At 35.6% G+C, this 12239-nt stretch overlaps 1 long non-coding RNA gene across 1 annotated transcript in view; it reads right to left on the bottom strand.

Moving 5' to 3' along the window:
- Positions 1–1987: 1987 nt before the first annotated feature.
- LOC108523823 (uncharacterized) overlaps positions 1988–12239 on the bottom strand; it is a 37886-nt gene continuing 27634 nt past the window's right edge. The window contains exon 3 of the long non-coding RNA XR_001883902.1: positions 1988–2448. This is a non-coding gene — a long non-coding RNA (uncharacterized LOC108523823). The remainder of the gene's footprint in view (positions 2449–12239) is intronic.

Genomic DNA, 12239 nt, shown 5'->3' with positions numbered 1-12239 from the left:
AATTCCTTCCTTCCTTCCTTCCTTCCTTCCTTCCTTCCTTCCTTCCTTCCTTCCTTCCTTCCTTCCGTCCTTCCTTCCGTCCTCTTTCTCTCTTTCTCTTTCTTTCTTTCCTTGCTTTGCATTTCAACTTGGTTAGTTTCTCTTGTCCTGTTTTCAAACTCACTGATTCTTTCATCAGCTGTGGCCAGTCTACTGATAAGCCCATAAAAGGCATTCCTCACTTCTGAAACAGTGGTTTTATTTTCTAGCATTACTTTTCTTTCTTAAAGATTCCATCTATACCCTTACAATATCTACCTGTGTCTTAAACATTTTCATTCAGATATAATTAACAGAAAGTAAAATTCACTATCTTAATTATTTTAAAGTGTATAATTTGGTTGATTTCAGTTTTGTCCATTAAAAGTATCCAATACCAGAATATTTTCATCAAAAAGAAAAAAAAATGCATACCTCTCAATTCCCTCCCTCTGCCATCCCCTGGTAACCAAACATTTACTTTTTGTCTTTATGGGTTTATCTATTCTGGACATGTTTTATAAATGGAATTGCATAATGTGTGACCTTTTGTGTTTCGCTTTATTCATTTGGCACTATGTATTCAAGATTTATCCATGTTGTAGTATTTATTAGTACTTCATCTATTTTTGTGTCTAAGTAATATTCTGTCATCTAGATATACTCTAATTTACTTACTCATTCATGAGTTCCCATAAGTTTTGGTACATTGTGTTTCCATTCCTGTAAATTCTTTAGTCATTTTTGTCATTTTCCTTCTGATTTCTTTGACTCAGTGGTTATTCAGGAGTGTATCAATTTCCACATATTTGATAATTTTACAACTTTTCCTGTTATTAATTTGTAATCTCATTCAATTGTGGGTGGAGAACATGCTCTGAGTGACTTCAACCTTTTCAAAAACATCTTTTTTTTTTTTTTTTTTCTTGGAGACAGGCTCTCACCCTGCCACCCAGGCTGGAATGCAGTGGCACAATCACAGTTTACTGCAGCCTCAACTTTCTGGGCTTAGGTGATCCTCTCACCCCAGCTTCCTGGGCAGCTGAGACTGCAGGCACATGAAACCATACCCAGCTAATCTTTTGTATTTCTTGTAGAGAATGAGTTTTGCCATGTGATCTAGGCTGGTCTCAAAATCCCAGATTCAAGTGATCTGACAGCCTTGGCCTTCCAAGTGCCTCTTGTAAGTGTGAACCACCACACCTAGCTTGTATGACTTCAGTCTTTGAAAATGCATCAGGACTTGTTTTGTGGCCTAACCTATGGTCTATTATGAATAATTTTCATGCCTATTTGAGAAAAATATATATTTACTCTTGTTGGGTGGAGTGCTATATAAATGTCTGCTAAGTCTGCTTGATTTATAGCCCTTTATTTCTTTTTTCAAATAAGAAAGGGCTTTTTATTCAAGCCCTTTATTTCTTTATTATCTTCTGTTTTGCTGTTCTGTCCTTTATTAAAAGTGGAATACTGAAATCTTCAACTATTAAACTATTTCTATTATTTATTTCTTCCTTCAGCTCTCTCAGTTTTTTTGTTTCCTTCACTGTAGAGCTCCGTTTTAGGTGCATATGTGTTTAACATGGTTATCCCTTCTTGATGGAATGATTCTTTAATAATTATATTATGCCAAACTTTGCCTCTAGTAATAATTTGTGTTTTAAAGGCTAATAGCCACTTCAACTTTTTTTTGTTTACTGTTTGTATGGAAAATCTTTTCCCATCCATGTACTTTCAACGTATTTGTGGTTTGAATCTACAGTGAGTCTTTCTAGGCAGCATATATTTGGATCTTGATTTTATATCCATTCTTCTAATCTCTGCTTTTAATTGTGAGTTTAATCTATTTAATTTAATATATAATAATTACTGATAAGAAAGGGCTTACTTTTCATGTCTTGCTATTTGTTCATATTCCCTACCCCTTTTGTGATGTTATTATTATTATTATTATTATTTTGTAGGCAGAAACTTTATTGGAAATTGCTCTCAGTAATAACACTTGTGAGGACAGAAAAAAAACATGATTACACAGAGGAAGAAATAGAATGGTGAAGGAGTTGCAGTGGATGCTTCAGTCCATAGCTCAGGGAACGCTGCAATTGAGACAATTGCCCTTCTTTGAGGCAAGCATGCGGGGGCAGGTGCTGACTTTTAGGGACTGGATTCGACCACCTGTAGGCTATTGGTTTCCATCAGGGAGAGGCTACAAGCTTGTGTGAGTCAACATTCTTCAGCTGAGGGTCGTCAGCTACCAGCACTTCCAGCAGCTGGGGAAATTAGTGCTTCAATTCTTAAAGGGGATCTGGCTGGTGCTTCAGAGCATCCACTCTCATCCACCCTTGGTGCCACTTGGATGTCCTTGCATTTTATGGTAAGTTCTGGGAATAGCTCCTCTATAAGGCTGGTTGGTCTCCTTTACTGTAAAAACTTTAAAAAAAAAAAAAAAAAAAAGTGACGTTATTTAATATGAACAGTTCTGCATGTAAGGAATTAACAAGTATGGAGGTTTCATTTTATCAGGTACCAGCTAATACATAGTTTGCCAGGAATTTCTGAAGTTAAGGTTTGGCTCTGTGTCCTGTAAAAACTTTTAAGATGACAGTTAGTGAATCTTCACTGTGGTCTTTATTTCTGCAGCTGTTCTTGAGGCCACAAAGGACACTTATCAGCACCTTCCTCTACTACCCACTCTAGAGTTTACTCACCCTTCGGTATCCCTAGGAGATTGGTAAACAAAATGTGGCATAGCCATACAATGTAATACTATATTTATATAATGGAAAATGCCTCAGCAATAAAAATGTGTTAAATGCATACACAGGCAACAACATGAATGGATCTCAATAACATTACGTTGTGTAATTATTGTGATATTATTAATAAATTTCATCTATATGCATTGTTTGCCCATCAACATATATTTATAATGATTTATTTATGCAGTTGGATTCTAAGTCATATAGGAGAAAAAATGAGACCAAAATACATTGATATCTTCTTTTATATACGCCTGTATGGTTACAGTCATATGTCACTTAACAACGGGGACACATTCTAAGAAATACATTGGTAGGTGATTTTGTCATTGTGTGAACATCATAAAGTGTATTACACAAACTAGATAGTATATATATTTTTATTTGTATATATTTTTTCATGTGGAAAACCAAAAATCCCACACTATCACTGAATATCAATTATTCTTCCTACTTGATCTGCCATTGCAATATTAAGTGCCATGTGTCAAATGTCTATATATGTTTCAATATCATCTTATGCAACCACCATCTTATATGTAGGCTGTCATTGACTGAAATGTTGTTATGCAGCATATGACTGTATATACTTGATCTCTATTGTTTTGTTTTGTTGAAACAGTCTCACTCTGTTGCCCAGGCTGGAGTGCAGTGGCGCGAACTCGGCTCACTGCAAGCTCCGCCTCCTGGGTACACACCATTCTCCTCCCTCAGTCTCCCAAGCAGCTGGGACTACAGGCGCCCGCCACCACACCCGGCTAATTTTTGTATTTTTAGTAGAAACGGGGTTTCACCATGTTAGCCAGGATGGTCTCGATTTCCTGACCCGGTGATCCGCCCACTTCGGTCTCCGAAAGTACTGAGATTACAGGCGTGAGCCACCACGCAGGGCCTACTTGATCTCTATTGTTTTGGATAAGATACTAGTTGCTAATCTTACCAAGGATCTCTTTTAGGAGCTGAGTTGCTTCTCTTTTGCTGTTTACAGAATTCTCTCTTTGTCTTTGATTTTTGACAATTGATTATAATATGTCTCAGTGTGGATCTCTGAGTTTATCTTACTTGGAATATATTGAAATTGTTGGAAGCGTAGATTAATATTTTCATCAAATTTGGGAACGTTGGGTCATTATTTCTGCAAATATTCTTTCTGTCCCTTTTTCTCCTCTCCCTCTGGTGCTCTTATTACATGTATGTTGCTTTGTTTGATGGTGTCTCAATCCTTTTCTCTTATGTTTCTCAGACCTGAAAATTTCAATCAACCTGTCTTCAAGTTTGCTGATTCTTTCTTCTGTCATCTCAGCTATGCTGTTAAGCATTTTTTGTAAATTTTTTCATCTCGGTTAGTGTACTCTTCATATGTAGAGTTGTTATTTGGTGCCCTATTTGTAATTTCTATCTTCTTGGTGATATTCTCTGCTTGGTAAAGTATAATTCTCATGCTTTCATTTCTTTTGATGGAGTTACCTTAGCCTTGGAAATATTTAAATTGGCTGACTTAAGTGCTTTGTCTTGTTAGGACAATGTCTGGATTTTCTCAAAAACAGGCTCTCTTGACTGCTTTTTTCCTGTATACAGAACGTCCTTTCTTGGTTTTTTTCGTGCCTCTTAATTTTTTGTTGAACACTGAAGGTTTTTTAATACCATAATGTGGCATCTCTGGAAATTATGTTAATCTCCCTTAGGATTTGTTGTGGTTGTTTGTTTAGTAACGTTTTTGAATAATTTTTTAAAATCTGTATTTTTTGCTGTTTTTGCTGATTGAGAACTCTTATCTGTCAGCTAGTGACTAGACAAATATTTCCTTAAATTGCTTAAACAAAAAATTTCCTAGTCTTTGCAGACGGGCTCCATGTGTATACGGGTATATTTTGAGCACCTCAGCGAGGCAATTTCCAACCCTACCTTAGCTTTCAGTTTCTGCTTGTGCAGATCCTGAAAGTGAGCTAGACATAAGACCTCCCTTAGGGACTTCTCATATCTTCTGTAAGCGTGCACCCAGTTCTGAACATGAGTTTAGCCTTCTATATTCCCCATGATATCCCTGAAGTTTACCTAGCCCTTATTCTCCAAAGCATCTCATTTCTGAGCTTTTCCTCCCATGCTATTTAGATAGTCTACTTTTTGCTTCCCACCCTCCCCTGATTATCCCCTGCCTTAGTCAGCAAAGACTAAAAAGCTTTTCTGTACGTGTTTTCCACAAATACCCTCTGGATGACTTTGGCACTGGGCCAATTCTGAGTTAGGCAAGCCTTTTGTGCCAGTGTTCTGTAATCACCAGAAAGATCAACTAAAGACAAATCTTTGCAAGTGAGGTCAGCTATGCTTTCATGGAAACTGGAGCCTAGAATGCAAGCTGTTATTTTCAAGGCTGCTGAGCTAAGGAGTGAAGTAGAGTGAAGAAATGTGGGGGTTGAGAGAAGAGGGTAAGTAAGACTATCACAAAGCTCACTGTTCTCACTGAGATTCTGTAAGTTGAATAAACACTCCCTGAATTGCTGCAAGCTTTTGGTCCATTTACAGAATTCTGAAAAGTTGATTCTCACAGTCTTTGCCCATTTTCTGGTTGCTTTTATGGCTTTTGTGTAGGGGCAAATTTGGGGGACTTCTTACTCCATTTTTTTCTGACATAATCTTGCAGTCTTATTTTTCTTTTTTTGCATGTTGTTCATTTTTTTCATTAGAACCTTTCACGTATTAATCATCGTAGTTTTAAATTTCTTGCCAGAGAATTTTGACGACTGTATTACACCAGTGTCTAGTTCTGTTGTTTGTTTTGTCTCTTAAAACTGTGTTTTTCTTGCCCTTAAGCATGCCTATAATTTTTTTTAAGCATTCATGGATATGTTCTATCATCTAATAGGAACTAAAGGAAACATGCTTTTAATGTGAGGATATATGTTAATCTGGCTAGGAATTGTGTTTGATATTTGCTGTAGCTATAGGTACCAGAGGGTTCACATCTCCATTTTATTTTCTTTGTTGTCTTTTTTGGTCTTATTTGTCAACTTAGGTTTTCCCTTAATTCTTTTCCTCAAACACTGTGTTTTGCCACTTTTTCAACTATAAGGCACTGCTATTGTGTGGAGCTCTTAGTGTGGTGGTAAGGTATAGGAAAGGGGAAGCATTGTATAATCTTATGATTAAAGCTCAGTCTTTTACTGGGCCTGTGTTTCTGGGCCGGGCTTTGCCTTTTGCAAGTGTTTTTCTAGTGGTTATTTTTTCCCCGTGCTAACTGGAGATGGGAAGACTGGAAGGGTCCAGAGTAGGAGGAATGACCCTCCCTTAACTGGGAGAAGTCTCTGGTAAGGACTTTACTCTTGAAGAATATACTTTTGTTATGGAGGATGTTCTGAGAATATGTCACAATGATTATCCTTTCTTGTGTTATGAGAGGATCTTTCTCTGATCTTTCCCAAGAAAATCCAGGGAGGTTTTCGGCGGTAAAGTCCACTAAAGTGTCAGGTATAAGAATGAGACCACAGGAGCTTTTCCCTTTTATGCTAGTCCACACTCAACCTCCAGCAATTCTTTAAAATTACCATTAAAGTGCTTCTACCAGTTTAGAGCTTCTGCTCCAAGTAAAGTAGATCTTTGCTTTGTTTCCCTTTATTTTGCTTTTTCTCCAGATTTAGGAGTGGTAGTTAATCCTGAAAATTCAGATCACCAATGGGTCCTAAGAAAGTTGTTGAGTTTCAGTTTGTTTACCTTTATTATTATTCTTATAAGGGCAGATTTCAAGTTCTTTTCATGTCAGAACTGAAAACAGATTTCTGTGCATTTATTTTTCAGTTTTCATTTTGTCTGTGCCTCTGTTTGGATAATTTCTATTGCTTTAACTTCAAGCCCACTGAGCTTTCCTTCTTCAGTATCTCAGAGGATGTTAATTTAAATACATAATATTGTGTATTGCTCTAGAATTTCTATTTGCTTCTTTTTTTATATATTTCATAAATCTCCTCATAATATTAATGTTTTTGTCTAAATCCTTGAGTGTATGTCCTTCTCTGTTGTATCCCCCATTTCTATCTTTTCTTTGCTTTTTTGTTTTATAAACTGACTGATTTTCCTCAAGATTGTAGGATACAACAGGGGTCCCCAACCCCTGTGCAGCAGACAACTACCTGTCTGTGGCCTGTTAGTAATGAGGCAGCAGGAGGCAAGTGGCAGGTGTGTGAGCATTACTGCCTGAGTTCTGCCCCCAGTCAGATCAGACACAGCATTAGACCGTCATAGGAGTGCAAACACTGCTGTGAACTGTGCATACGAGGGATCTAGGTTGCACATTCCTTATGAGAATCTAATGCCGGATGATCTGAGATGTAACAATTTCACCCCCAAACCACCACCCCTCACCATTCGTGGAAAAATTGTCTTCCAGGAAACTGGTCCTTGGTGCCAAAAATGTTGGGGACATTGGGTTACAATATTGTGTGCTGCTCTTTTGCATATCCATTGAAGCAGTTTCTTTGGTCAGGCAGTTATTTGTTGATTATCTGTTTTACTCCTTTTGTTTCTTAAGATCCTCCTTTTTAAGCTTTGGTAGAATAGGTTTAGAATAACCTTTATGCTAAGGCTAGTTAGTCTGAATATCAATGGGTGACTCTGCTGTCTCTGCTGATTGCCTCAATGCTCAACAAATCTTGTTGCTCTATGTGAGGGGAGATTCTGTTTATAGATCTCCTGCTATTTTTTTTTTTGTTTTATTTTGTTTTGCATCAAATATTTTGATGAAATATTTCCATTGAAAGTAATGATTAGTATTTAGCTGAAGGCTAAACAAACCTATGCAGGTTGTTGGAGCCCTTTTTTTCTATAACGCCTTCACAACCAATGCTCTGTCCCACGGATCACCACTGATTTAGCTTCCCCAAATTCCAAATAGCATCTCCTCATCTCCTCAACTTGGCAGTATCTCCATTGACTGCTTGAGTTCCTCATAACCATGGCATGATCCTGATATTGGCTCCAGGTGGAAGCTGTGGCAATTGTAAGACACCTCATTTCTTACTTTTCTCTCAGCGATCACAGTTCTGCACTGCTTCTTCTCCAAATGTGTGAAAGCACTTTTTCTCCCTATATTTGGTCAGGTTTTCTAATTATTTAAGGTAGGAGGGCAAGTTTCATACTAGTAACTCTTTCATAAGAAGAAAATTTATCTCAATTATATTTCATGTCATGGAATTTCTATGATATAAACCGCCATAAGTTAATGGGACACTAAATTATGTATGCAACCACAAAATAACCTTAATTTTATGAAGATTTATTTTTTAAGTTCTGAGAAACTTTGGTTTTCTTATTTGTAGCTAATTCTCTTCTTAAAATTTATTTCTTAATTTTCTGTTTTGCATTCTGTGCACATCCACATATTAATACTGTTTTTCAGATATTCAATTACTTGACAATTGATAGATCTGTTTCCAGAGTTTCTCAGTACATGATCAAAATTCCCAAAAATATATTTAAATTAACTAGAATAAATAATAACATTAACTAATATTTATCAAGACCTAATTATGTGCCAATCACTGAGCTAGATATTTACATAGTTTATTGCACTGAAACCCTACACTGTCTTTAAGGGTAATTACTATTATTTTACTGACATTACAAATGAGAAGACAGATAAAGTAGCAACTATTTTTACATACATTTTATACACAAAAAAGTAAATTCTTAGAAAAATTACATGCTCACTAGGTCATGAACTTAGGTTCACTTCGGAAAAGTACAAATAGATGTTAGTTTCTCTTGAGAAAAAAATGTGAATTTATTAGGTATGATTTAGTATGTTTCTGAAAAAGTAATTTTAAAACCTAAAGCTAGAGGTCTTTTGGGAGAATATGAAGAACATTTCTCTGTTAAAATTATTTTCAGTATCCATTAGACATTCAAAGCCTCAGAAACATCATGTATTTCATCTCAGTCTTTTATTTGTTTTCATTTTATAGTTATTGGTATCATTATTTACAAATATATTCCCAATTTCTAATTCTTTTATATATAAATATTTATTTATAGTTAAGCTGACCACCATTTGCATTTCTCCAAAGATCTCCTTACCATGACAATCTGTTCTGTTTTACCCTAGACATAGATTTATTTCTATTCCAGCACCTCCCAATGCACTTTGCACATACTCTAATAGTATTCATTATGCGTTTGTTGAATAAATGAGTAAATGCAATAAGAAAATAATGAAAGCCTGAAGTCTCATGTCCAAGTTCCCTATGCCAATTACTTACTCTTTTTGATCATCACAGAATTCACCATCTCTACATCACATAGAGTAGGAACACATTATTATTCTTCCATAGACAGCCCAAATTCTAACATTTTATTCACTATTTCCTACCTTCACCTCTTTAACTTGACCCCTCTCAATTACAGATGTGCACAACAGACACACATACACACACACTCACACTCTTTCACTCATGGAAAACTCCTTGCAGACAGGAGCCATAACTTTTTCTCCTTCCAACATTTTACACCTCAGTTGCAATGAATGGAATCAATGTGTTCATCAAAGACTTCCCACTCTCAAGGAAAGTTCTATGTAGTATGATTTTTTGGTTGCTTAACAGAGCAACATACATCACCAAATTAGTTCATATTTAAGGATTTTTGCTGCATGTGACAGTTTATTATATACTCATTTTATTTTCCAAAAAAAAAAACAGACACAATCCTCATTTCTAGAACTACATTGTAATAGAAAAGGATCTCAAAAAGTTTAACCCAGGAATAACAATATAATAGAGAATATCTAAAATAATATTCCTTTAATACATAGCAAAGTGACTGAAATTAACTGATATTGGAACAATTCATAGGTTACTGTGTTAATACTACATATATGGTTGGAGGAGAGAGGGAAGTATGATATTGGAAATGTGTAAGGAGGGTTAACATAACATTAAGGGCATGGATTTGGGTATTGGCTCTGAGTTTAAATGTTAGCTCTGCACATGTGAACCATAGGATCTTGGGGAAGTTAAATGTAAATTCTCTGATCTTCAATACCTGTTTTATGTTACTGTTTTGATGATTTAATAATAAAAAGGAATCTCTCCAAAATATTACTTTTCCATTTATACTTTCATAATTGTTTCCATATTTGTATATTACCTGTTATTTACTTAATATTTCTAAATGTACCTACATGTTGGCCTTTGTATTTAAAAGAAAAATATAAATGGAAGCTGTATTTCTTCTAATTCATATGAAAATGAATCCATAAATACCAATATGAGAAATGTGTGTGTCTCCTAAGTGGTACGCATAGCATGACTACTGTCCTTGAGTTAACCGTGTGATAATTCTAAATTAAAATGACTTAGAATGGAATGTAGCATAATACATAATTGCTGCCCAGTAAATTATGACTGTAATTATTATTCACAATTCAAAAAGTACAGTCAGGCACTGCCAAATGATGTTTCAGTCAATGATGGACTGCATATACAATGATGGTTCCATAAGATTAGAATACTGTCTTTTTACTGGGTGATCAAAATTCAACAAAGGTTTTTAACTGCCCTGTGAAATAAAGATCATACTTTCAGGCCTGTCATTCAAAAGCCTGGAAGATTGTGTTTCAAGCTGTGCTTCCAGTCTTGTATCCTAATACTTGCTTTCATTGAAATTCAACTATGGTCATGTGTCACATAAGATTTTGATCAACAACAGACTGCATATATGACAGTAGTCACAAGATTGTGAGACCATACTTTTACTGTAACTTTACTATGTTTAGAAACACAAATACTAATATTTGTGTTATGATTCAGTATTCAATACAGTATTCAGTACAGTCACATACTGTACAGATTTGTAGCCTAAAAGCAATAAGTTACACCATATAGCCTAGGTGTGTAGTAGGCTGTCTCATCTAGGTTTGTCTGAGTTATACTCTGTGATGTTTGCACAACGACAGATTTGCCTAACAATGTATTAAACAGAACATTTCCCCATTGTTAAGGGATGCATAACTGTATAATAATAATAATAAATAAATGATGTATTATTCAAAGTAGTTTTTAGGCAAAAGATGAAATTTTACTGCAGTGGCTAAATACATTTGGTAAAGGAGTGCCAAAGTTTCAGGAAGTATCCTGATTTCTTTTATGCAAACTCTATTATGAAACCATGTCACAATTTTTGTTTTTAAATACTTAAGAAGGGAAATAATTTTGGTGCACAAGGTCTAGTGAGGTGAAAAGAGACTGCATTTCTAATACGTTTCCACATGCTGACACTGCTGTTTCGTGGACCACACTTTATGAACCACTGCTATAAGTTATTTGGTCTTTCTTTTTTGTTCATTTGTTTATTGCAGTCCATCATGTGGGAATAAATCCATACCTAGAGGGAATAAATCCACATGAAATAATGAAAGACTATTTTAAGGTAAGGAGTGCCTTCAAATTATTTGCAATAAGTTAGTTCTTTTTATCTTGACGTTGACAACCTAATTCACTGACCTGAGCTCACTAACCCTAATGATTCTGAATCTTAAGATAAATCTCCTACTGGATCTATTTCTGCTTATAGTACTTTAGGACCACAAAACTCTTGTTATCTGGAAAGACCAAATGACATCAATTTTATGAATAGATGAAATGTTCCTGTGCTCTGATTTGTTCAGGCTTTAAAAAAGGTTCAGTCACTAAATACTTTGCCCATTGACATAAAAAGGTCTGAATCACCTCCCACTTCCACCCATCCCCAGTCACAACCATGGAAAAAGGTCTTCGCATTTTGATGTATTCTTTATTATTATTATTATTATACTTTAAGTTCTAGGGTACATGTGCATAACGTGCAAGTTTGTTAAATATGTATACTTGTGCCATGTTGGTGTGCTGCACCCATCAACTCGTCAGCACCCATCAATTCGTATTCTTAACTTTTCAAGGGCCTTAAGAAGATTTAACTGGGAAGAAGAAGACACCCTGGGAAGAATGACTTTTACCCCTAGCTTGAGTTCTATACTTAACTCTACCCCATGTTCTACCTTTCTGGTTATCCCTACTGGTCTCACACACAAAAATGATCCTACTTGAAATTCATGTTTACTACAGATTCATCAGTATCTGCTATGGACTTGCAAAGTATGTAAACATAGATTTCTCCTTTAGCTGTTCCCTTGATTTTTGGTCCTTATGATGCTTTTGCCTTACAAACCCTGTGAATGGTTCTTCTGGCTTTTGTTTATCTGATCTTTTTCTAATGTTTATGTCTTATAATATCAATTATCACTTCTTTAGCTAGCTGTCATTATTATTATTATTACTGTAGAAATGGGGGTCTCACTGTGTTGCTCAGACTGGTATCAAATTCCAAGGCTCAAGCAATTCTGTTGCCTCGGCTTTCCAAAGTGCTGGTATTATAGGTGTGAACCACTGTGCCTGGCCATGTTTGTTTTTGTTTTTTTGGTTTTGTTTTTTTCTTTTA

Source organism: Rhinopithecus bieti, unplaced genomic scaffold, assembly GCF_001698545.2.
Source record: "Rhinopithecus bieti isolate Rb0 unplaced genomic scaffold, ASM169854v2 scaffold_76550, whole genome shotgun sequence".
Classification (NCBI taxonomy): domain Eukaryota; kingdom Metazoa; phylum Chordata; class Mammalia; order Primates; family Cercopithecidae; genus Rhinopithecus; species Rhinopithecus bieti.
Note: the sequence above shows the minus strand (reverse complement) of the source record. Positions and strands in the feature narration are given on the sequence as shown.